The sequence below is a fragment of the Bombina bombina genome, chromosome 4 (genome assembly GCF_027579735.1).
Source record: "Bombina bombina isolate aBomBom1 chromosome 4, aBomBom1.pri, whole genome shotgun sequence".
NCBI lineage: Eukaryota > Metazoa > Chordata > Amphibia > Anura > Bombinatoridae > Bombina > Bombina bombina.
In genome coordinates this window covers 425,127,605-425,152,201 of record NC_069502.1, presented here as the reverse complement: position 1 = coordinate 425,152,201, position 24,597 = coordinate 425,127,605, and positions in this window count along the sequence as shown.

Sequence of the window (24,597 nt, the reverse complement as noted above, 5' to 3'; positions counted from 1 at the left end):
TATCGTCCAGGAGTAAGAAATACAAAGGCAGATGCTCTATCTAGATATTCAACTCCATTAAATGAGAGTTCTGAACTAAACTCAATAATACCACCAGAAAAATTCATTGGCCTCTTAGTGGGGAAAACATCTATTCTCAAAGAACAACAACAGAATGATCCATTGATCAATGATTCTAGGATTCATAAAGGTAATGATGGATTTTTTTACCATGGTCATGCACTGTATGTTCCAGAATCTCTTAGGAATGACATTTTAGCTATGGCACATGATATTCCACTTTCAGGACATCCTGGTTTCAAGAAAACTCTTCATTTAATTCAAAGGGATTTCTGGTGGCCGCATATGATTCAGTCTGTAAAACAGTACATACAAGGGTGTGCTGTATGTACCAAATGTAAATCTCAAAGAATTCACCCTTATGGTTTACTTCTATCTCTTCCAATCGCTGACAGACCTTGGCAAGATATTGCCCTAGACTTCATTGTCGATCTACCTCCCTCTTCTAACAACACAGTCATCCTGGTTGTTGTGGATCTCTTTTCAAAAATGGCACATTTTATACCTATTCACACTTTGCCAACAGCCTCAGAAACAGCAGATTTGTTCATCAAACATATTGTCAGATTGCATGGGTTACCTAAGTCTATTACGACTGACAGGGGTACACAATTTACCTCTCGATTTTGGACACAACTCTGTTCTAGTTTGCATATTGATCGCCGTTTGAGTTCAGCTTACCATCCTCAAACAAACGGTCAGACCGAAAGGACTAATCAGAGTTTAGAGCAATATCTAAGATGCTACTGTACATTTCAGCAAGACAACTGGTCTTTTCTTCTACCTACTGCTGAATTCTCATATAATAACACCATTAATTCATCTACCAATACAACTCCATTTTTCGTTAACTATGGGTTTCATCCCTCTTATCATCTTCTTCAAAGATCAGAAAGTTCTTGTCCCTTGGTAAATGACACTGTGAATACAATTGCTGAAGGATTCATTCAACTAAAACAGATTTTACTACAATCTCAAGAAAGGCAAAAACGTTATTATGACTTAAGGAGAACGAAACCTCCTGAGTATAAGGTGGGAGATCTAGTTTGGTTGTCTTCTAAACATTTGAAACTTCACATTCCCAGTAAAAAGCTTGGTTCTCTGTTTATTGGTCCTTACAAAATTATTAGGATTGTTAATGCTAATGCTGTCACTTTACAACTACCAAGCTCTTTTAAGATACATCCAACATTTCATGTATCCCTTTTGAAACCTTATGTTCCAGTCAGAGATCAAGTCTTGACAACTCAAGTTCCGACACTCATTGAGGATGAAGTATCATATGAAGTTGATTCCATTTTGGATTCTAGATTCTATAAGAATTCTCTACAGTATTTAGTTCGGTGGAAAAATTATTCATCAGAAGAGGATTCTTGGGAACCATCCACTAACTTATCAGCCCCTAGATTGGTATCTCTGTTTCATCGCAGACATCCAGACCGTCCCAAACCCTGATCTGCGGAGCAGATCGTTAAGGGGGGTGTCCTGTCATATCACAGTAATTCCCAATCTCTATACTTCATGTTTTCCACGTTTCACTGTCCCTTTAAACATAATATCACATGACCGTTATGCCTTTATAAGCCCTCCTCTCTAATTCATCGATGCTTGGTAATTTGATTCACATGAGGAGTGATCACAACTTTCAAGAAGCTCTCTTCATTTTCGTCAAGTTGTTTTCTAACTTTATATCTGCAAAGTTCTCTTCAATCACAGGACAGCATACTTCATTCTGAAACGCTAACTGACATACAGCGTGTCTGCAGTAGTTCGGCGTCTGACGTCATCAGCACTCCGGGAGTCAGTGTCGCAGCTCCTCTCTGTTGCCGGATTCTACACTGCTTCTCAGGACAACTGAATTGCTAGCAAGCAAAGTCTTCACAAGTACACGCTGGTCATGAAGTGTTGGGTATCGTACTAAACATAAAGTTATTGCTGAAGTTACGCTAATTTCATATGTTCCTAAGACTGTATATACTAACAAATCAAGCTTATACATATACGTTACTAATGGAAAGTGTGCATGTTTAACATCCTCTGCATATATCCTGGTTATTTCTGCATACAATACACTGCCATAACAATTCTGCTGCATTCATAAATAAGGTAGCATATGAACTTTACTAACCTGAACATTAAAGCATCGTACCTGAGTGATAAGCTACAATCTATTTAAAGAGATACTAACAGAGCTTCAATTACATAAAGTTATAACTTATTCTATATCCAAAGAGATTATCTATTGTTTAGCAAATGCTATTATATTACTTAGGAGAGTATTAGCACACTCACATTGTTGTGCATATCTCCAGCAACTAAAGATAGTTGTTATTTACTTTTGACCTAAACAGGTCACCCTCAGTCAATGAGCATAATAAGGTTCCTAGTTTATCAAGGTACCTAGGTTTGGTGTGAGACTGAGTGGAGTAGATACAACTGGGTTCATATTAATTATATAACAAATCCTCACACTCTCACTTGTGCCCAAGTATAGGTGTTACTTCTTGTGCTCCTGGGTGCTGTATATCTGTATGCTGAATTGCTGGATTGCTTTACTGTTAATAAACTCTGACTGTTTTGACTACTCTGCTTGCATTAACCCCTGAATTGCTGGACTGCTTAACTGTTGATAAACTCTGCCTGTTTGACTACGCTGCTTGCCTTAACCCCTGAATTGCTTTACAGTTGATGAACTCTGCCTGTTTGGACTACTCTGCTTGCCTTAACTCTCTGTATTGCTGGACTGCTCTACTGTTGATGAACTCTGCCTGTTTTGACTTCTCTGCTTGCCTTAACCCTAAAATATTGGATTGCCATTCTGTTGCCGAACTTTGCCTGCCTGACTATTGATTTACCTTTAAACTGCCTTACCGCTAGATTCCCTACCTATTGCCGTCAGAGACTATTCTGTCTGTTCCCAGTCCGTCAAGTGGTTTACCCTTGAACTGCCTAACCACGGATTCCCTGCCTTTTGCCGTCAAATACTATCCTGTCTGTTTCCAGTCCTTCAAGTTGTTTACTCTTGAACTGCCTAACTGCTGATTCCTACCAGCTGCCGCCAAAGTCTACCCTGCATAGTGTGAGTACTGCTTACCTCATTTTGTGAACTTTCTCTGCTCTAGGATATTCCAGCATGACGCCGGAATAAGAAGACTACTGGCCAAGTTTGGTCTGATAGTGGAATATCCCGCAAGCATTACACTCTCTAATTTTAACTTTCAAATGCTTATTCTCTGAACCATTAACAATAGTCTATAGAGGCAATTTGATAACTTTATGTTATTTTACCGGATCCGCTAAAGACTCACAGCCAGCATTAAATTTGATGGCTATTAATGCATACTTTTTAAGGATCCTGGATGAACTATGATAGGTGAATTTGCCCCTTATATTTACTTATAAGTATATAGAGAAAGCATTTGCGTATTTAAATTCTTCTTTCCTTATTTTTTATATATATATATATACCCAATAAAAGCTAAGTTTTATTTTTTTTCTAGTTGGAAACTTTTTGATAAATATTTCTATAGACATATAAGTTCTAAACACTGTACTCTTTTTTTCCTAGCTCTTTGCTGGATCAGTTGGTGGAAATCTTTTCAGTACAAGCACCTACCCCGCATAATATAATCACATTATGTAATATAAGTGGGAATTGTCTATTCACAGTAGTGCCATAGGTACACCCTACAAATAAATCAACTCCTACACATATCAAGCATAGCTCCTCTACATATCTGTATTTTTTATTTACTCCTTGCACCAAATGGACATAGGTACTAAGTCACATTAGTACTTTGCCCAATGTACTGTCTTTATGTAGTCCAATACTCTGGCAAAATTGATTCTGGAGGGAGGAGGGAGGCCGCTGCCCTACAGAAAAAAAAAATATATATATATAAAAATTATACCAACAAAGTATTATTTGTTACTGGCAGACTAGCTGCCAGTAACAAATATGGTGGAAGGTAGTGAGAGGGTAAGAGAACTTTCAGCAGAGGATATGAGGGTGGTAGGAGGGTGGGGAGGGACCCCTACACTACAGAAATACATAAATAAATATATTTAAAAAAAACAAAACCTAAACTAAATACTGGCAGACTGTGTGCCAGTACCTAAGATGGTGGTGACCAGCAGGGATGGAGAAGGGAAAAGAGGAGTTTGGGAGGGATCAAGTATAGATCAGGGGGTGGGAGATGTCAGGTAGGAGAATAATCTCTACTCTAACAATAAACTTACAAGTTAACCGATTAACCCATACACTGTCAGGAATTTGAATTGTGATGCGCAGCAGCAATTAGCTTCCTTCTAATTGCCTAAAACTAATTGCAAAACAATGCATGTCTGCTGTTCCTGAACAAAGGAGACCCCAGAGAAGCTTTTACAACCATTTAGTCTTATGACTTCAGTAGTTGTGTGTAAATAATGATCGTATCTGGCGGCCAAATAGTGGCATTGAATTTACCAAAGTGGGACTAGATTAATACATTGGGTTGTCTGCTTTAAATATATATATACTTTTCATAAGTAAATCAAAGACACAAAGGCTCTGTTTCTGTTTAGTCAGAGTGATAGTAAAAATGTTAAAAATTCTCTGATATTTTGGACAAATTTTTCTCTGAAGTTCCTGGTAGCACAAAGGTTAATACTTTACACAACTGAAAACTCTTGGTAAATTGAATTTTTATTTTCAAACCAGCTTTATTGACAATTTTTCATGTTTACAATAAACAATAAAGAGAAATAACGGAGCTGTGAAAAATGTTTTAACAACATATTAGTCAGCATATGTAAACTTTTCATTAATACGACAAACATTTCACGTTACAAATTACCAGTGTCTAGAGTCTCAGCCTGTTCCTTTTCAATATTACCCCCTCAGGATACAGAACCTACAGGATAGCTTTACCTATCTGGGGCTTAATGATGTTGTGATTTATATTCTTCCCATAGGAAGCTCATTGCATGGAAGTCTTCCAACTTCTTGCTTTGAGTATAATGATATTTTTCCAAACGTATCGCTATGTCCATCCTATCTATCCAGTGTTGGCTATTAGGTAGGCCAGTATGACAGACTCTTCTGTCAGTACTGAAATAGTTAACTTTGTTCAGCTTTAAGAAGCTATTTTCTAAAAGACAGGTTTGCTGGCATCAGCTATTGTGTGCTATAATTAAGTTTAAGTGATAAACATTCCCATTGTCTAATCACATCCAGAGAGCAGACGCCTAGTGATAAGAAAGGATCAAGTGTGTCTTGTGTTTAACTTGTTATCTGCTTAAGTAATGTAATTCTATTGTGGCCTGTCTAATGTACAATATTCTTTCAACCTCCCATCTGGGGTCAGACCTGCATATATACTGGGCACATAGCCCTCAATAAAGTACATTCTGTTTTAAACCTGAAATGTGGAGCCTGGTCTCATGTTTGAGGGGGAAAACTGGCTGGGTTGTGAGTTGCTGATCCCATATTCAGGACATTGTTCATCTGGTATTAACCCTTGGTATCCTGTTGGTACCGTAACAATTGGTGGCAAGCGACGGGACGAGCCTTATCGCCCAGAAGAGCAACTACACAAGCCAGTAACCTCAGGAAGAGGGGGATTATTACAATACTGACTAAGATAGAAGGAGTACCAGGGACCAAAGGAACCAATGGGCCCAGAATATCAGACAGAACCCCCGAAGAAGCAAGCTTTGATCGGGCGGTTAAAATAAGACTGGCACATTATGGCCCCAACCCATCTGCGGAAATTATCGACCGGGTCATAGCAGCTGTGGAGGCCAACCTACTTCGCCAAAGCGGCGCTGCAGCAGCCCAAGTCACAGCAACCCCAGTGGAAAAGAGAAAAGTAAATTTTGCAGCTTTTAAAAACTTCCTGGAAACAGAAGGAGAGATTGATGGGTACCTTGCGGATTTTGAGAGGCAATGTGCACTACACAAGGTACCCGCAGAGGACTGGGTCACGATATTATACGGAAAATTATCCGGCCGGGCCAGTGAGGCTTTTCGGGCCATTCCAGATGAGGAAGTCAGGGATTATAATACTGTAAAAGAGGCTCTGCTCTCCAGGTATGCGGTTACACCGGAGGTATACCGGAGGCGGTTCAGAGACACTGTTAAATTAGCTGGAGATTCCTACCTTGAGTGGGCATGTAAGGTGCACCGCACAGCAGCTCACTGGATAGCGGGGTGCCAAGCCGTATCTGGGGAAGAAGTGCTGCAGCTATTCCTGTTGGAACATTGCTTCGACAAGTTACCCGTAGGAGTTCGAGAGTGGGTTTGGGACCATAAACCCTCCATCCTGCATGAAGCGGCTCGCTTGGCAGATGAGTATACGGATGCCCGCAAACTGGACACTGCTACCACTAAGCCCCCTGCTAGAGTGGAGTACAGACCCCCAGTCACCCCAGCAGCTGACAGTTACCAACCCCCGGTGCACCGCTATACCACATGGCCTCCGGCCACGAACTACCCTCAGAGAGCCCGGTTCAATTCGCGGGGCTACTAACAACCTATTCGGTGCTTTGGATGTAAGCAACTAGGGCACAAAAGACCAGAGTGTCCCCTAAATGCAGCGAACCAAGCACAGTCCTGGAGAAGACCCGCCGGCGGAATCCCACGTAACCCTCAGCCTGCGGCCCGCTACGTAGAGGCGCAAGAATGCTGGGGCATCCTACATGAGGCAGACCTTGTGCAAGCTGCCCACCGGAATAACCGGCAACTGGTTAAAGTGAATGGGAAGGAGGTCAGTGGTCTACGGGATACTGGTGCTACCATGACCTTGCTTCAAAAGAACTTGGTGTCTGAGAAACAGCACACTGGAGACACTGTGTCTGTGAGGGTAGCAGGGGGCGCTGTGTTCCGCCTACCTGTTGCCAGGGTACATTTCGATTGGGGAGGGGGCGCTAGACCTGTGAATGTGGGGGTCATGAAGGATTTACCAGCTGATGTTCTCCTTGGAAATACCTTGGCCCCCCTTGTTTCTGCCTACGCTCCTATGGGTCCCGCCGATGTTAACCCTGTGACTACCCGTGCCCAGATCCGTGCAGCAGAGACTGACCCACCTGCTGCTAAGCCCCAGGACGCTGAGCTCAGTAAATCTCTATCCGCTATTGATACGTGGAAGTCCCGTTATAATGCGCTGATGAAGGAGAAGAGTCAAGTTGAGGATCAAATGGTCACGTTAAATAATCATGTAACAGTGCTAGCGGGAGAGAAGAGGAGTGCAGAGGAAAAAGCACGTTTAGAATTGGAATCTCTGCTAGACAAGTTGCACTGACAGACTGCAGAAAACACCAGCTTGAGAGTGGAACATGAAACATTAAAGACAAACTTAGGGACACTGGAGGAGAAGCTGACACTGGCTCATAGTGAGGTGCAGCAACTCAAGGGCACCCTATGTCAGTATGAAGGGATTGTGGATACCTATAAAGATCAGGTACAAAAAACTCGTAAAGAAGCTGATGAGATTTTGAAGGACTGTTTAGCCCTAGTCTGGGCACTGAAGAAGTTGAACCCATATTTTTACGGCAGGAATTCTCGCTCATAACAGGAATACAGATGGATTGTCCCAGCAAACTGACATGCCTATCACCTCCTAGTCCGGTCATCCCCAGGTTGACCTGCCAAAGGGTCAAGCCGGGTCTGCCGGAGTGTTCCACAAGGGGGGAGCTATGTGACAGACCCTTCTGTCAGTACTGAAAGAGTTAACTTTGTTCAGCTTTAAGAAGCTATTTTCTAAAAGACAGGTTTGCTGGCATCAGCTATTGTGTGCTATAATTAAGTTTAAGTGATAAACATTCCCATTGTCTAATCACATCCAGAGAGCAGACACCTAGTGATAAGAAAGGATCAAGTGTGTCTTGTGTTTAACTTGTTATCTGCTTAAGTAATGTAATTCTATTGTGGCCTGTCAAAGGGCGTTGTCCCTCTATCTAATGTACAATATTCTTTCAACCCCCCCATCTGGGGTCAGACCTGCATATATACTGGGCACATAGCCCTCAATAAAGTACATTCTGTTTTAAACCTGCAATGTGGAGCCTGGTCTCATGTTTGAGGGGGAAAACTGGCTGGGTTGTGAGTTGCTGATCCCATATTCAGGACATTGTTCATCTGGTATTAACCCTTGGTATCCTATTGGTACCATAACAAGCCGTATTAATTAAAATTCGTAAAAGTGCTTGGCGGAGAAGGCATTTTATAGGGGGAAATTTATTAAATAGGAAAACCCAGGGACACATTGGCAGGGAAACTGAAAGGGCTTTTTCTATTTCTATCTTAATGTGGGACCAGTATGTTACCACCATGGGACACGTCCACCAGATATGTATGAATGAACCTAGGTCGGGGCAGCCCCTCCAGCAAGTAGCCGAGTATCCAGTTATCATATTTCCTAGCCTGACAGGGGTATAGTACCATCTGCAAAGTAGTTTGAGATTCGTTTTCATATGCCCTATGGAGGAAGATGATTTGCTCATTTGTGAAAAGATTTTACACCAGTCTGTAGCAGGAAGAGTGTTCTTCATTTCACCCTCCCATCTTGACACATAAGGTGAGAGGCTATCTATTGGAGGAGTGCTCATAAGCTTATATGTTAATGACAAAATTTATTTTCGTGGGTGAGGTAGCCAACATAGTGTCTCAAAAGGAGTGAGAGGTCTAGTGATGTGTTGTTTTGCCGGGTGTGAAGAAATGTAGTGGGACAATTGCATAAATTTGAACCAGTTGCTAAACTGAATTGCCAAGAATTTCCGTTACTACTTCCTGAGGTTTCAATCCAGCATCTGAGAGAAGAGCGTAACAGGGTTTCGCTCTGTGTATGGTGGTTTCCTCTGAATCTCTGACTACAGTAGAGAGTGGAAATGTGGGGTTGTCTAGGAGAGGTGTTAGTGGGGAGTAGGGTGAGGAAATTTGCTTATGATGTTTCAGGACTCAAATTTGTAATGTTTCCCTAACCAGCCAGGGTAGAACTGGATGTAACCAGCATAACCCCCCTAGCTGTTTACTGCTTGTCCTCTCATGTTCAATCAAGACCAATTCCTTGTGTGGGGCCTGCTTGCACCAGCCACTTACTCATGTCAAAAAAGTTGCGTCTCTATAAAGCATCAGATTTGGGGCCCCCAAGCCTCCTTTGTCTTTTGGTCGGTATAGAGTTTGTGTTGCCGAGTCAGGAGCCAAAGCGAATAGTCAGACGAGCCGGAATCAGGAACAAGGAAAACAGCAGAATCAGGAACAAGCCAGGGATCAGGAACCTGGAAGGACATCAGGCAGCCAAGTAATACACAGGAATTCTCACAAACAGGTCTGAGACAACTGAGTTTACAAAACAGGACGTTCCCACATAGTCTCTGAAGAACCTGTGTAACATCAGAACGATGAGCCTCAAGTGTGGGTGAGTGTATGAGGATGTCGTCTAAGTACACCACAACACACTGTTGCAACATATCTCGTAGGAATTCATTAATAAATTCCTGAAAAACAGCAGGAGCATTACATAGGCCAAAGGGCTTTACAAGATACTCATAATGCCCGCTCCTGGTGTTAAATGCCGTTTTCCATTCATGACCCTCCTTAATCCTAACGAGATTGTACGCTCCTCTCAAATCAAGTTTAGTAAAGACCGTAGCTCCCTTGAGGTGGTCAAAGAGTTCCGTAATGAGCGAAATAGGGTAAGCATTCTTAATGGTAAGACAATTAAGACCCCTATAATCGATACATGGCCTTAACTCGCCACCCTTTTTCTTCACAAAGAAGAAGCCAGCTCCTGCAGGAGAGCAGGATTTGTGGATGATTCCCTGCGACAGAGCATCAGCAACATACTCCTCCATAGCACAATTCTCTGCAACAGACAGAGGGTACACCCGGCCCCGAGGAGGAATGGCTCTGTGTTGCTGGTCTATGGCACAATCATAAGACAGGTGAGGAGGCAACGTACCGGCACTCACCTTGACAAACACATCTAAGAACTCTCGGTACTCCTCTGGCAACTGAGATACCGAAGAAGTGCTTTAACTGGTTTCCGAAGACAAGTGGAAATACATTGCGGGGACCACGCCAAAATTTCGGACCTGTGCCAGTTGAGACTGGAATTGTGCTTTTGGAGCCAGGTATAACCCAGAGCAACTGGAAAATGCGGAGAGTTTATCACCTGGATCTGGAGGGTTTCAAAAGGGAGAGCCCCAACAGCCATGGACAACGGAGAAGTTTCATGAGTAACGAGTGTGGGCTGAAGGGGCCTACCATCAATGGCCTCAATAGCAAATGGAATGGACCGAGACAAAACAGGAATGATGTTCTTTGATACAAAAGCACTGTCAATGAAATAGCCCGCAGCACTGGAGTCAACAAGAGCCTGATTGACTATGGAGGAGTCCACACAGGAACGGACAACCGTGACAAAAGGTTTCTCCTTAAGCGGTTCCGGGGACGAGGATAAACCACCCAAGGTCTGCCCCTACAGGACCTTAGGTGTGAGCGTTTCCCAGCCGTGTAGGACAAGACTTCAAAAGGTGGCCCTGTAACCCACAATAGAGGCAGAGCCCCTCCCTCCTCCTCAAGGCCCTCTCCACCGCAGAGAGATGCGTGAATCCCAACTGCATTGGCTCAGCAGTACCTGGTGACTCGGGACCAGTAGGCATGGGAGGAGAGGGAGGCATGGGTGGGAACGAACACGTAGGAGACAATGGAACAGGAGGATTCCGCAAGCGCTCCTTGAAAGAGGGCCTCTCTCTAAGTCTGATGTCAATTATAATCAAAAAAGACACCAATGCCTCGAGATCCTCTGGTAAATCTCTGGCAGCAACTTTGTCTTTAAAAAGTTGAGAGAGCCCATGAAAGAAGGCAGCAACAAGGGCTTCATTGTTCCAACCTACCTCTGCAGCAAGCGTACGGAACTCAATAGCATACTGAGCAACAGATCTTGTACCTTGCTGAATAGACATGAGTCGTTTAGCAGCAGAGGAGGAGCAAGACGGAACATCAAATACCCTTCGAAAGGAGGCCACAAATTCAGGGTAATTTGAAATCACAGGTTTATTAGCCTCCCACAGGTGATTAGCCCAGGCAAGAGCTGTGTCAGAGAGTAACGAGATGAGAAATCTCACCTTAGCTCTGTCAGAGGGAAACGCCTGAGGTAACTCAAAGTAAATGCCCACCTGGTTCAAAAACCCTCTGCACTGAATAGGATCGCCTCCATAATGCTGAGGTAGAGGTGCAGAACCGGACATGCTCCTGGTAGGCATAGGTGCATCAGCGGAAACAGGAGCAGCCATAACTTGCGGGATACTTTGGTCCAAATCTGCAGTGCGAGTCAGCAGGGTTTTCAGGGCTGATGCAAATTTATCCAAGCGGTGATCCTGTTCATCCATCCGGGAAATGATGGCAGGTAAAGGTGGATTTTTAGCACCATCGGGATTCATGGCCTTTGCGTAATGTCAGGGTGCCAGGAATCATACTGAGACGAGAAGTGCAAAAATAATCACACCTTTATTCATAGCAAAAAATAATAAAAAGTCCACAAGTCAAATAACAAGCCAGGAGTCAAAACCAGAGCTGGTAGTCAGACGAGCCGAGTCAGGAGCCAAAGCGAATAGTCAGATGAGCCGGAATCAGGAACAAGGAAAACAGCAGAGTCAGGAACAAGCCAGGGATCAGGAACCAGGAAGGACGTCAGGCAGCCAGGTAATACACAGGAACTCTCACAAACAGGTCTGAGGCAATGCAAAGGCAAAGCATACTGAACAGAGGCCCTTAAAATAATAAGTGATGACATCACAATTCTGAGATTGTATCCTGTCTCACATGGATAATGCACACCCGTCTGGCCATAAAAGGAAGTGTAGGAAATGAGCAGCATCCCCCACAATGCACCATAGTCAGGAAGAGAGGTGAGTAAAATGGAAGCCATCTGGGCCAGGGCTTTTCCCATTATTCAAAGCTTTTATAGTGTGTAAAATTTCCTGTGTGGATATTGGGGCATTTAAATCTGCTATCTGGTCTTTATCTAGTCGGGGCGTGTGGCAATTTTGTAGGTAGTTTTTTATGTTAGAGGGTTCTTGGTGAGTGCTGTTGCCAAGGTGCAGGTTATAAAGCCTTGCATAATAAGTGTGGAATGCCTTTAGTATAGCAGAGGAGGTTTTAAGTGGGGTGCTACTGTCTGGTCGAAGCTCATAGATATGGTGTTTAAGTCTTTTCTTCTTTAAGGCTCATGCTAGTAATTTCCCAGCTCTATTACTCTCGTAGTAGAACATGCTGTCTGTTTTTTGTTTCATTGTGTGATATTCTATTTGTAGGTAATTGTCTAAGGCTTTTCTAGCATCATCTACTTGCGTTAACAAGACTGAGTTTAAGGGCGCCTGTTTGTGTAAGTACTCTAATTCTGAGTATCTAGATGTTAATTCTTGAAAAACAATTCTTTGGGATTTCCTTATCTGGGCCTTTAGTTTAATAAATTCACCTCACATTAGACATTTATGAGCTTAACAAATAGCAACATTGTTAGTAGTCGAGGGGTTATTAATTTGGAAGTAAGTACTCCAGAAGTGTCTCCTGGAGTTTCTGCATTCTCTGAGGGTCATAAAGGATAGTATCGTCTAACTTCAAAATGAATGGGCCTGTTGGTTCATCTGACCATTGGAATTTTAACCTTACTCCACTATGATCAGACCAGGCCATTGGGGTAATGTCAAATTTGATCACTGTAGCTAGGCCCTCCTGGTTCATAAAGATATAATCTAACCTACTATATGATTTCGGGTGGGAGAAAAATGTAAAGTCCCTTTTTTTGGGTATACAAATTGCCAAATATCGTACAGTTTATGCATCTTCAAATTTTTCCATAGCAATGTCGCTGTTTTGTTTGGGTGTTTAATGTGTATATTTGTACTATCCATTGCAGGTTGTAGCGGGATATTAAAATCTCCTCCTAGATATATTGGGCCTTTTGAAATGTCAAGAATCCTGTCAAACATAGTGGAGAATAATTTTTGTTGATCCGTATTAGGGGCGTATACGTTTATTAGGATGATGGGTCTGCCAAATAGGAGGCCAACCAAGCCCAGAAACCTCCCTTCTGTGTCTGCCAGTTTCTGTGTCAGTGGGAAGGGTATTGAATTTTTGAGTAGGATACTGACCCTGCCTTTTTTACTAGGGCCTGAACTATGATAATGCTGAGTGTAGGTCGAACCAAAATATTTAGGCTCTCTTTTATGTCTAAAATGTGTTTCCTGTAGGAACAATATATCTATTTGGCGTTTAGTGACATCTGAAAGGGCTTTAGACCGTTTACAGGGCGAGTTAAGTCCCTTAACATTTTGCATTAGTAAAGTAATAGGGTGTATGTGTTCTAATCGCATGGGTGGCATAGGGAAATCTTGGTGTTATTAAGGTAATGGTGGAAAGCATATCCATAGATCTGGGTTGCACTGGCTAAAGATTTGGACATGACAGTGATTTATTTTGTCATATTATGTAAAAACACAGCATCAACAAAGCATGAAAAACATTAACATAAACAAAAAATACAATAATATTTCAAAAAGAACAATATTATTAACAAGAACATTTCTCTCAACCTGGAATAAGATCTAAAGAGAATAAAATGAATGGGGTTAACATCCGTTTAAGGTCATTTTTAACAATAGACATACAGTGTACAACTAGGCTGTACAGAACATTCACACTACTCTTAATATACCGTATCTAAAACAATAAGAGCAGAATACCTTAAGTGGCAATGGGGAGTCAGGGCGGTCCTTATGAAAGATCATTGCCCAGAGGGCAGCATAATACCAGAAATGATCTCATTTGAACAACCTAGATGTCCACAACCTTCATCCTGGACTTGAGTCAGCCGGTGGAGGTATCTTCTGTGAGTTAGGGTAGCTAGCTTTGTCCATCCCTGTGGCTGGGGTTTTACCTTTCTTGGGGACCGAAGTCTGCCATTTTTCCTGGCGTGGAAAGGATCTTTTAAAGGGTGTTTGTGCTTGGGTTGTATCAGTTTCCTTGTCCGTCGGAGGGTCTAGTCCTAAATCTAAGCAGAATGAGGTGACGTCCTCTGGGGATATATAAACAAATCTCTTGCTATCCATAAGAACCATAAGATGTGTGGGGAAGCCCCAGTGGTAGGGGATTGTTTTGGCTCTAAGCAATGATGTTAAAGGGGCAAAGACTCTCCTCTGTTGGAGGGTTCTGGAGGAAAGGTCCTGGAAGAATTGTAAAACTGAGCCTCTAAACTTTATGGGTTGATTTTTTTTAGACTGATTAAGGATCATTTCTTTTTCCAGAAATACCTTAAATCTTATTATAATGTCTCTGGGCGGCACTGTATCTGGTGGTTTGGGTTGCAACGCCTTGTGTGCTCTGACCCACTGGATGTTTTCTGTGTGTCACATCCTTATGGGTAATGATGGGTTAATCCTCCCAGCCTCCATCTCATCTTGCAACACCTTTATAAGGCACACCTCTGTTTAGTATCATTGCTTGGTATTGAATGTCTTAACTACAGAGATACTAGCCCCTCCGATATCCTCGGACTACTTTTTGTCCCAACCTTGCTATTAGTCTCTTGCTGAGACTGACTCTGACCTTCTACATCAGAACTCTTTACTTTCAGCATTTACCGCTGTACCGGATTCTTCAGCCACCTCTCCCAGCACGGGTTGCCACTTCTCCGGATCCTACACGCTCAGCTGTTTGGCGGGTGACGTCACCGACGGCCGCATCAGATTCATCCGCAACCCCACGCTGCAAACAGCTCTCCGGCTGCTCTCTGCAACTTCACACCGCTCTGCTCAGTAACAGTATCAACGCTCTCAGCCTCAGGCAACTCTGGTACCACAACAACGATTGGTAACGAACTCTGACTTATTACTTGTCTCATATTGTTTCAGTAGTTAACTTCTCCTAAACTTAATCTATATTCTCATTGCTCATCTTAATCTGTGTGATCACTTGCTATATATCCATACTATCCACCATGTTGTCTTGCTAGCTTTAGTGTCATTCAGATATTGACACTGAGCTAGTAAATAACTATATTAACATCCTTAGCAATCTATATAGATATCAGAACCTGCTTATATATATTTATGCTTGGGATAACACACCTATATTTAACAACTATTGATATGGTACTGTTACATGACTGAGGGTTATTTCTACTATGTCTAAGAGTAACTTAGTAAATCTATTTATAATAGTAATAACGACACTTTGTATGTCTGGGTTTATTACAGGAATACCAAGCCCAAAAAAGATATATAGGTATGATGAATCCTGCAGAGCTCTCTAATTATGTGGTCACTCTAGGCCAAAAGGTGGATCAATTAAATTTAGGCCTGAGAGATCTACAGATAGAAAACCAAACCTTGAAAAATATAATTAAAGAAGGGCTTACCCCAGCACCTCATCACACTGACACCCCACCAGAGCCCCCTGTTAGTTTACCTGATAAGTTTAGTGGTGACAGGAAGCAATTCAGACAGTTCATTAATGCCTGCACTTTATTCTTTACTTTAAAACCAAAAACCTTTGCAACTGACAAAATTAAGGTTTTAACAATGATATCCTATTTAAGGGGTGAACCCAGGGTTTGGGCAGATTCGCTTTACGAACAAAATAGTCCTATGTTAAACTCACTTGATGATTTCCTCAGTTCCTTATCTTCCTTATATGAGGACCCCCACAGACAAAGCACTGCAGAGCACAAACTCAGGAATCTGAAACAAAATAAAAGAGCTGTGGAAGATTACATTTCTGAGTTTAAAATCTGGCAACTAGATTCAGGCTGGAATCAAGTTTCCCTAAAAAGTCAGTTCAGACTAGGACTCTCAGAACATATTAAAGATGAATTTGCAAGACTAGACTTACCAGATAATTTGGAAGGTCTAATGCAACTAAGCATAAAGATTGATCACAGAATTAGAGAGAGAAAACAGGAAAAAAATTCTCATGACACCAATATTAGATACCATGATCCCCGAAGTCCTTTACAACTAAAGGGTACAGAGGAGCCAATGGATATTGGTGCCATCAAGGGACCTCTCACTTTAGAGGAGAAAAACAGACGAAGACTTAATCACCTATGTCTATACTGTGCTTCAAAGGAACATGATGTTTCCACTTGCCCAGTACTTAAAAGAACTAAAAAGGGTAAGAACTCTGACACAGTGTTAACCTTGAAAATTACCAACTCCCAGGTAACAAACTGTCTTATTCCAATCTCTTTGCAGTGGGACCACCGCCGCCTCAGCTCTGAAGCTGTTATTGACTCTGGCGCATATTCCTGTTATATTGATTATGCTCTTGTCAAGTTTAATAAAATACCACTTGTTAAGAAGCAGAAACCTGTTCTGGTGCGCCTTATTGACGGTAAACAACTTGAGTCAGGGCCTATTACACACCAGACAGTACCCATACTGGTTACAACACAAAATAACCACCGCGAGTACATAACTTTTGATGTACTTACATCACCCATCTATTCTTTGATACTTGGGCTACAATGGCTTAGGTTACACCAACCCACGATACTATGGGAATCCAACACTGTGCTTTTTAACTCTCCATACTGTCAGTCTACATGTACACCAAATATACAAATACTGTCAGTCACAGAGGTTCAAATACCACAACAATACATAGAATTTGAACAAGTTTTCTGTAAAAAAGAGGCCGAAACTCTCCCACCACATAGGCCATATGACTGCCCAATAGATTTAATCCCGGGATCAGATATTCCCTATGGCCACATTTTCCCACTATCTGAAAATGAGTTATCTCATTTAAAAACATATATAAACGAAAACTTACGGAAAGGGTTTATAAGACCTTCCACCTCTCCAGCAGGAGCAGGTATCTTTTTTGTCAAAAACAAAGACCATTCCCTGCGTCCCATTGTAGACTATAGGGAATTAAATAAAAGAACTATTAAAAACCGTTACCCCCTTCCTTTGATTCCAGAGTTAATAGAACATCTTAGGGGTGCATCTATATTTACAAAGCTTGACTTAAGGGGTGCATATAATCTGATAAGAATTAGACCAGGTGATGAATGGCTTACGGCGTTCAGAACCCGTTACGGACTATACGAATACACCGTGATGCCTTTCGGGCTCTGTAACGCCCCTGCTACCTTTCAAAGGTTCATAAATGATATATTCAGAGATCTACTTGATATGTCAATGGTGATTTACCTAGACGACATATTAATTTATTCATCTAACATTGATGAACACATCAAGCTAGTCAGAACTGTACTATCTAGGCTACAGGCACATCACTTGTACGTGAAACTAGAGAAGTGTATCTTCCATTCTCAGGACATTACATTTTTGGGATACCACATTACACCACAGGGTATCTCCATGGAAACCGACAAGGTTTCAACTATACTTAACTGGCCAATCCCAAAAACGAAGAAAGACGTTCAGAAGTTTTTAGGTTTTTCTAATTTCTACCGAAAATTTATAAGGAATTTCGCTAGCATAACAAAACCCCTAACTGAACTAACAAAGAACCAAACTCCATTCATATGGTCACAAAGCACAAATAAAGTTTTCCAGTATTTGAAAACATGTTTTACTACAGCACCCATACTATCTTTTCCCAAATCAAACCTCCAATATATCTTAGAGGTTGACGCCTCCCACTACGCTATTGGCGCCATCCTATCCCAACGCCCCTCACCTCAAGAATCCATCCACCCTATTGCATTCTATTCTAGAGTTCTTACAGCTTCAGAATTAAATTATCATATTGGAGAGAAGGAGCTACTTGCCATGAAAGCAGCTCTAGAGCATTGGAGGCATCTCCTAGAGGGTACTGACAAACCTATCCAAATTTATACAGATCATAGAAACCTCCAATACCTCAAAACCCATAGGACATTGACTTCTAGACAAGTCAGATGGAGTCTCTTCTTTTCAAGGTTCACATACAACATAACTTATAGACCCGCATCAAAAAATAAAAAAGCTGACATTCTTTCAAGACTACCTGAATTACCTACTGTACAACCTCCATATGGAACTATTATTCCAGATCACTGTTTTCGCGAATCACTTGGATTACTATTTAATGAAGGATTTTCCTTCCATGAACATCAGCAAACTGATGTTACATTGCCTCAATACTTGCTAAAAAAAGGTACTGACGGGTTATACCATAAAGACAATAAGGTATATGTACCTCCATCTCTAAGAATCTCTATACTCAAAGCTATGCATGATTCAACCTTAACGGGACACCCAGGGGTACAAAGGACCTTAGAACTTACTAAGAGATCTTACTGGTGGCCACATATGTCCACAGATATACAGAAATACATTCAGTCTTGTGACATCTGCACTACCTGCAAGATTGAAAAACACAAGCCGGTAGGATATCTACTCTCTTTACCCATACCTGAAAAACCTTGGACTCATATAGCTGCTGACTTTATAGTCGAGCTACCAAAATCCAGCAATAATACCACTATCATGGTGTTTGTTGATTTGTTCACGAAGATGGCACACTTCATTCCGTTTCACAAACTGCCAACCTCAATGGAATCCGCATCCCTACTTATTGATAACGTCATAAAACTACATGGGTTGCCTCTGTCAATTACCACAGACAGAGGAACGCAATTTACTTCTAGAATGTGGAAAGAACTCTGTAAGGCTCTTTCCATTGAACAACGTTTAAGTACCGCATACCATCCCCAGACTAACGGTCAAACGGAGCGAACGAATCAGTGGTTGGAGGAATATCTTAGATGTTTTGCCACACAAAATCAAGATAACTGGTCATCACTACTTCCATTGGCAGAGTTTGCCCATAACAACGCTCATCATTCCACTATCAAGACCACTCCGTTCTTCGCCAACTATGGATTTCATCCACTGTTTCATGTCAATCCTCAATATGACAGTCAGTGCCCAGTAGTTAATGACACCACTAACAATATCGCTGAAACCTTCTCTATTCTTGACGACAATATCAAAACTGCTCAGGATAGACAGAAAGTTTACTATAATTTGAGGAGAAGACCAGCACCCGAATATATGATTGGAGATCTGGTGTGGCTATCAACGAGGAACCTTCGTCTCAGTACTCCCACAAGGAAATTGAATAGGTTCTACATTGGACCCTTCCCAATTAAGAGGATAATAAACTCCAATGCAGTCACTTTGCAACTCCCCGACGACTATACAGGGAGTGCAGAATTATTAGGCAAGTTGTATTTTTGAGGATTAATTTTATTATTGAACAACAACCATGTTCTCAATGAACCCAAAAAACTCATTAATATCAAAGCTGAATAGTTTTGGAAGTAGTTTTTAGTTTGTTTTTAGTTATAGCTATTTTAGGGGGATATCTGTGTGTGCAGGTGACTATTACTGTGCATAATTATTAGGCAACTTAACAAAAACAAATATATACCCATTTCAATTATTTATTTTTACCAGTGAAACCAATATAACATCTCAACATTCACAAATATACATTTCTGACATTCAAAAACAAAACAAAAACAAATCAGTGACCAATATAGCCACCTTTCTTTGCAAGGACACTCAAAAGCCTGCCATCCATGGATTCTGTCAGTGTTTTGATCTGTTCACCATCAACATTGCGTGCAGCAGCAACCACAGCCTCCCAGACACTGTTCAGAGAGGTGTACTGTTTTCCCTCCTTGTAAATCTCACATTTGATGATGGACCACAGGTTCTCAATGGGGTTCAGATCAGGTGAACAAGGAGGCCATGTCATTAGATTTTCTTCTTTTATACCCTTTCTTGCCAGACACGCTGTGGAGTACTTGGACGCGTGTGATGGAGCATTGTCCTGCATGAAAATCATGTTTTTCTTGAAGGATGCAGACTTCTTCCTGTACCACTGCTTGAAGAAGGTGTCTTCCAGAAACTGGCAGTAGGACTGGGAGTTGAGCTTGACTCCATCCTCAACCCGAAAAGGCCCCACAAGCTCATCTTTGATGATACCAGCCCAAACCAGTACTCCACCTCCACCTTGCTGGCGTCTGAGTCGGACTGGAGCTCTCTGCCCTTTACCAATCCAGCCACGGGCCCATCCATCTGGCCCATCAAGACTCACTCTCATGTCATCAGTCCATAAAACCTTAGAAAAATCAGTCTTGAGATATTTCTTGGCCCAGTCTTGACATTTCAGCTTGTGTGTCTTGTTCAGTGGTGGTCGTCTTTCAGCCTTTCTTACCTTGGCCATGTCTCTGAGTATTGCACACCTTGTGCTTTTGGGCACTCCAGTGATGTTGCAGCTCGGAAATATGGCCAAACTGGTGGCAAGTGGCATCTTGGCAGCTGCACGCTTGACTTTTCTCAGTTCATGGGCAGTTATTTTGCGCCTTGGTTTTTTCCACACGCTTCTTGCGACCCTGTTGACTATTTTGAATGAAACGCTTGATTGTTCGATGATCACTCTTCAGAAGCTTTGCAATTTTAAGAGTGCTGCATCCCTCTGCAAGATATCTCACTATTTTTGACTTTTCTGAGCCTGTCAAGTCCTTCTTTTGACCCATTTTGCCAAAGGAAAGGAAGTTGCCTAATAATTATGCACACCTGATATAGGGTGTTGATGTCATTAGACCACACCCCTTCTCATTACAGAAATGCACATCACCTAATATGCTTAATTGGTAGTAGGCTTTCGAGCCTATACAGCTTGGAGTAAGACAACATGCATAAAAAGGATGATGTGGTCAAAATACTCATTTGCCTAATAATTCTGCACTCCCTGTAGGATACACCCCACCTTTCACGTTAACCTGCTAAAGCCGTACAAAGAATTAAGGAATCCATCTACTAGTTCTACTTCTCAGGTTCCTGTTATTCCAGATTGTGAATTTGAGGTGGAGAAAATATTAGACTCAAGAAGAGTCTCTGGCCGCTTGCAGTACTTGATACGTTGGAAAGGGTATTCTTCTGAAGATGATTCCTGGGAGCCTTCCGTTAATCTGTCCGCCCCAAGACTCATTTCTATCTTCCATCGGCGTAACCCAGACAGGCCTCATCCTTGAACCCCAGAGTGGTTCATTTTGGGGGACCCCTCTGTCACATCCTTATGGGTAATGATGGGTTAATCCTCCCAGCCTCCATCTCATCTTGCAACACCTTTATAAGGCACACCTCTGTTTAGTATCATTGCTTGGTATTGAATGTCTTAACTACAGAGATACTAGCCCCTCCGATATCCTCGGACTACTTTTTGTCCCAACCTTGCTATTAGTCTCTTGCTGAGACTGACTCTGACCTTCTACATCAGAACTCTTTACTTTCAGCATTTACCGCTGTACCGGATTCTTCAGCCACCTCTCCCAGCACGGGTTGCCACTTCTCCGGATCCTACACGCTCAGCTGTTTGGCGGGTGACGTCACCGACGGCCGCATCAGATTCATCCGCAACCCCACGCTGCAAACAGCTCTCCGGCTGCTCTCTGCAACTTCACACCGCTCTGCTCAGTAACAGTATCAACGCTCTCAGCCTCAGGCAACTCTGGTACCACAACAACGATTGGTAACGAACTCTGACTTATTACTTGTCTCATATTGTTTCAGTAGTTAACTTCTCCTAAACTTAATCTATATTCTCATTGCTCATCTTAATCTGTGTGATCACTTGCTATATATCCATACTATCCACCATGTTGTCTTGCTAGCTTTAGTGTCATTCAGATATTGACACTGAGCTAGTAAATAACTATATTAACATCCTTAGCAATCTATATAGGTATCAGAACCTGCTTATATATATTTATGCTTGGGATAACACACCTATATTTAACAACTATTGATATGGTACTGTTACATGACTGAGGGTTATTTCTACTATGTCTAAGAGTAACTTAGTAAATCTATTTATAATAGTAATAACGACACTTTGTATGTCTGGGTTATTACACTGTGTAAGAAGAATCCTTCATGTTGTTAAATAGAGCTATCATGTACTCTGGGAAATCTCTGGGAAGAACCAATTCAGGGACTCCTCTAATTCTTAGGTTCTTTTGTCTGCTAAGGTTTCCAAATCATTTACTTTTTCCATCAGTGAGACGATAGTTTCCTGCTGACATGCCATTTTGTCCTTGAATAATTGTATATCCTCTCTGACCTCTTCATTATTTTCCTCCAACATTTCCACTCGAGATCCCAGTGTGGAGAGTTCTTGCTTTATATCAGCCAGTTCTTCTCTGAGGCAAGTTCTGAATATGTCAGTAATGTCTTGTTTAGACGCCAAGTTTGTTAACAGAGCGCTAGGAATTTGCGTAGTGGTTTCTTGAAGTTTTTGGCTTCACTCTGCTTTGGGGTCTCCTGTCTGGCCCCTTCTTTCTCTGCCCTTGGTGACAGAGATTTCTCCAAGCTATTAAAATAGGATGGGACTGTGTTTGGTTTACTCCTTACTGTGTTGTTGTTTTTTTCTATTCTGTTCGTTCTCCTGGCCGCCATTATTATGGCCGTTAGAGGTATGACCCTTATAAGCTGTATTGGGGTTAAAAGTTGTATCCACCTCTTTATTTAGTGTCAGAGGGGTATTGTCTTTCTCACCTCCCGCTTTTCAGTAGCACCGTAGGTCTTTATGGCAGGCCAAAACACCACCCTTGGAGTAGATATATGTATTTTGGCCCCTCAGACCACAAACATAATCTTTACCAGAAGATAGTAAAAGATGCTCTGCTGCATTGGTATTTGTTCCCTCTTGATCTTCATCCACTATACAGGGATTTGTGGCTCTTAGAAATTGCAGCTCCTATGTCTCCCTAACTCTTGGTGTTACGTTATGCACGTCTTATAGTGATCTTATCTGGCCCTAATTCTATGAGGCTTCCTACTGCAACCTCAAACACTGCTCCCCCACTGTTGGTGTTTAATAAATAGGTATGTGCATGTAATGTTGGGGATAAACATCCTAAATTGTAGCTTTGCAGGCTCTGGTTTTTTTTTTTGTTTGTGCACTCAGACTGGTACCTCTAAGATGGCGCTTATTAAGTGCAGAGGCCGTGTCGGTTCATATCATTTCCTACTGTTGCGCCTGAGTCCCCAGATCACTTCTGCCTAGCCGTTGTGTAGTTGGATCATCCGTGATGCTGCCAGCTCTGATCTATTTCATTTTTTGTAGCCGGTATGCGAGCTAGTGTTCGACCTTTCTGCGGAGCTCCGGATTTACACCGCCATCTTGGCAGCTGCCGGCTCTGCCCCCGTAAATTGAATTTTTATAAAGAGTTTTTAAATTTATTTTCCATTAGTCTGTCAACCTGTGCTTATTTATTCAAAGTTTATTAAATACATTCTTACAGGAAAGAAGAGTAATACTGGGTTTTAGAAACATAAACAAAAAAAATGAATGCATGTTTAGTTCCTGCAGAAACCAATAGAAATGATTTTTTAGTATATCTTTGTAACAATGTTTTGCTAACATTTAGAAATACATAATTTCAGACACGATCACCATAACTATGTAATCCCTTGGGATTTACATAGATTATCTAGAATTACAGAGAATTATAAAATTCTATAAACGTGCTTTGCACAACTAGATTGGATTCATGAGTAACGCTGCCAAAATACAATAGCAAACACATTCTTTAGTCTTAGAAATTAACCATCTCATAATAGCCTACAGTGTAGCCCATAGATTGCAACACAATTAGCATGATAGAATATTTTACTGGATTTAAAGTTTAGTTGATCTAAACCCAAAACTCAATCCAAATGGAGCTTAAATTGACAATAATGAGCACACAATTGTATTAACTTCTATTGCTGGCTTTCAAAGACGCACAAACACACACGCACAAACACACAAACATGCACACAAACACGCACACACACAGATACACGCACACACATGCACACACACACTCACACACACACACACATATACACGCACACACACATGCACACACACGCACACACACAAACAGATACACGCACACAAACACACACTTAACACACAAACACACACAAATAAAAAACTTCAGTGACATGATATTCAGGTATGCCCAACCAGATGAGTAAGGTTTGAGAAATAACATATGTAGTACAAGTTTACTGTGTTAAAGTCAGATGATTTTAATAAATCACAATACCTGACTAATATAATATTTTCCTGTTTAATCCAAATGCCTGAATCATGGAAGGGAAGAAAGAGACTGGTATGAAAATATCCACTTTACAAAAAAAAACAAAACAAAAAAAGCAGGAGGAGGCTTAGGGGCATATTTATCAAGCTCCTTATGGAGCTTGATGCCCCGTGTTTCTGGCAAGTTATGAAGCAGCGGTCTTAAGCCGGCGGACAGACATCACCGGAAATCAACCCGATCCAACTGCTTGTGCAATGATAAATGCCGACAGCGTATGCTGTCGGCATTTATCGATGTGCGGCAGACATGATCGCTACCGCAGATTAAGTCCATCCGCACCATGATAAATCTACCCCTAAGTGCTATTGCATTGTCTTTATAATGTGCATTGGTTGATTATACAAATCTACTGTATTTACTGGTCCTTTAACAAGGAGAGGAT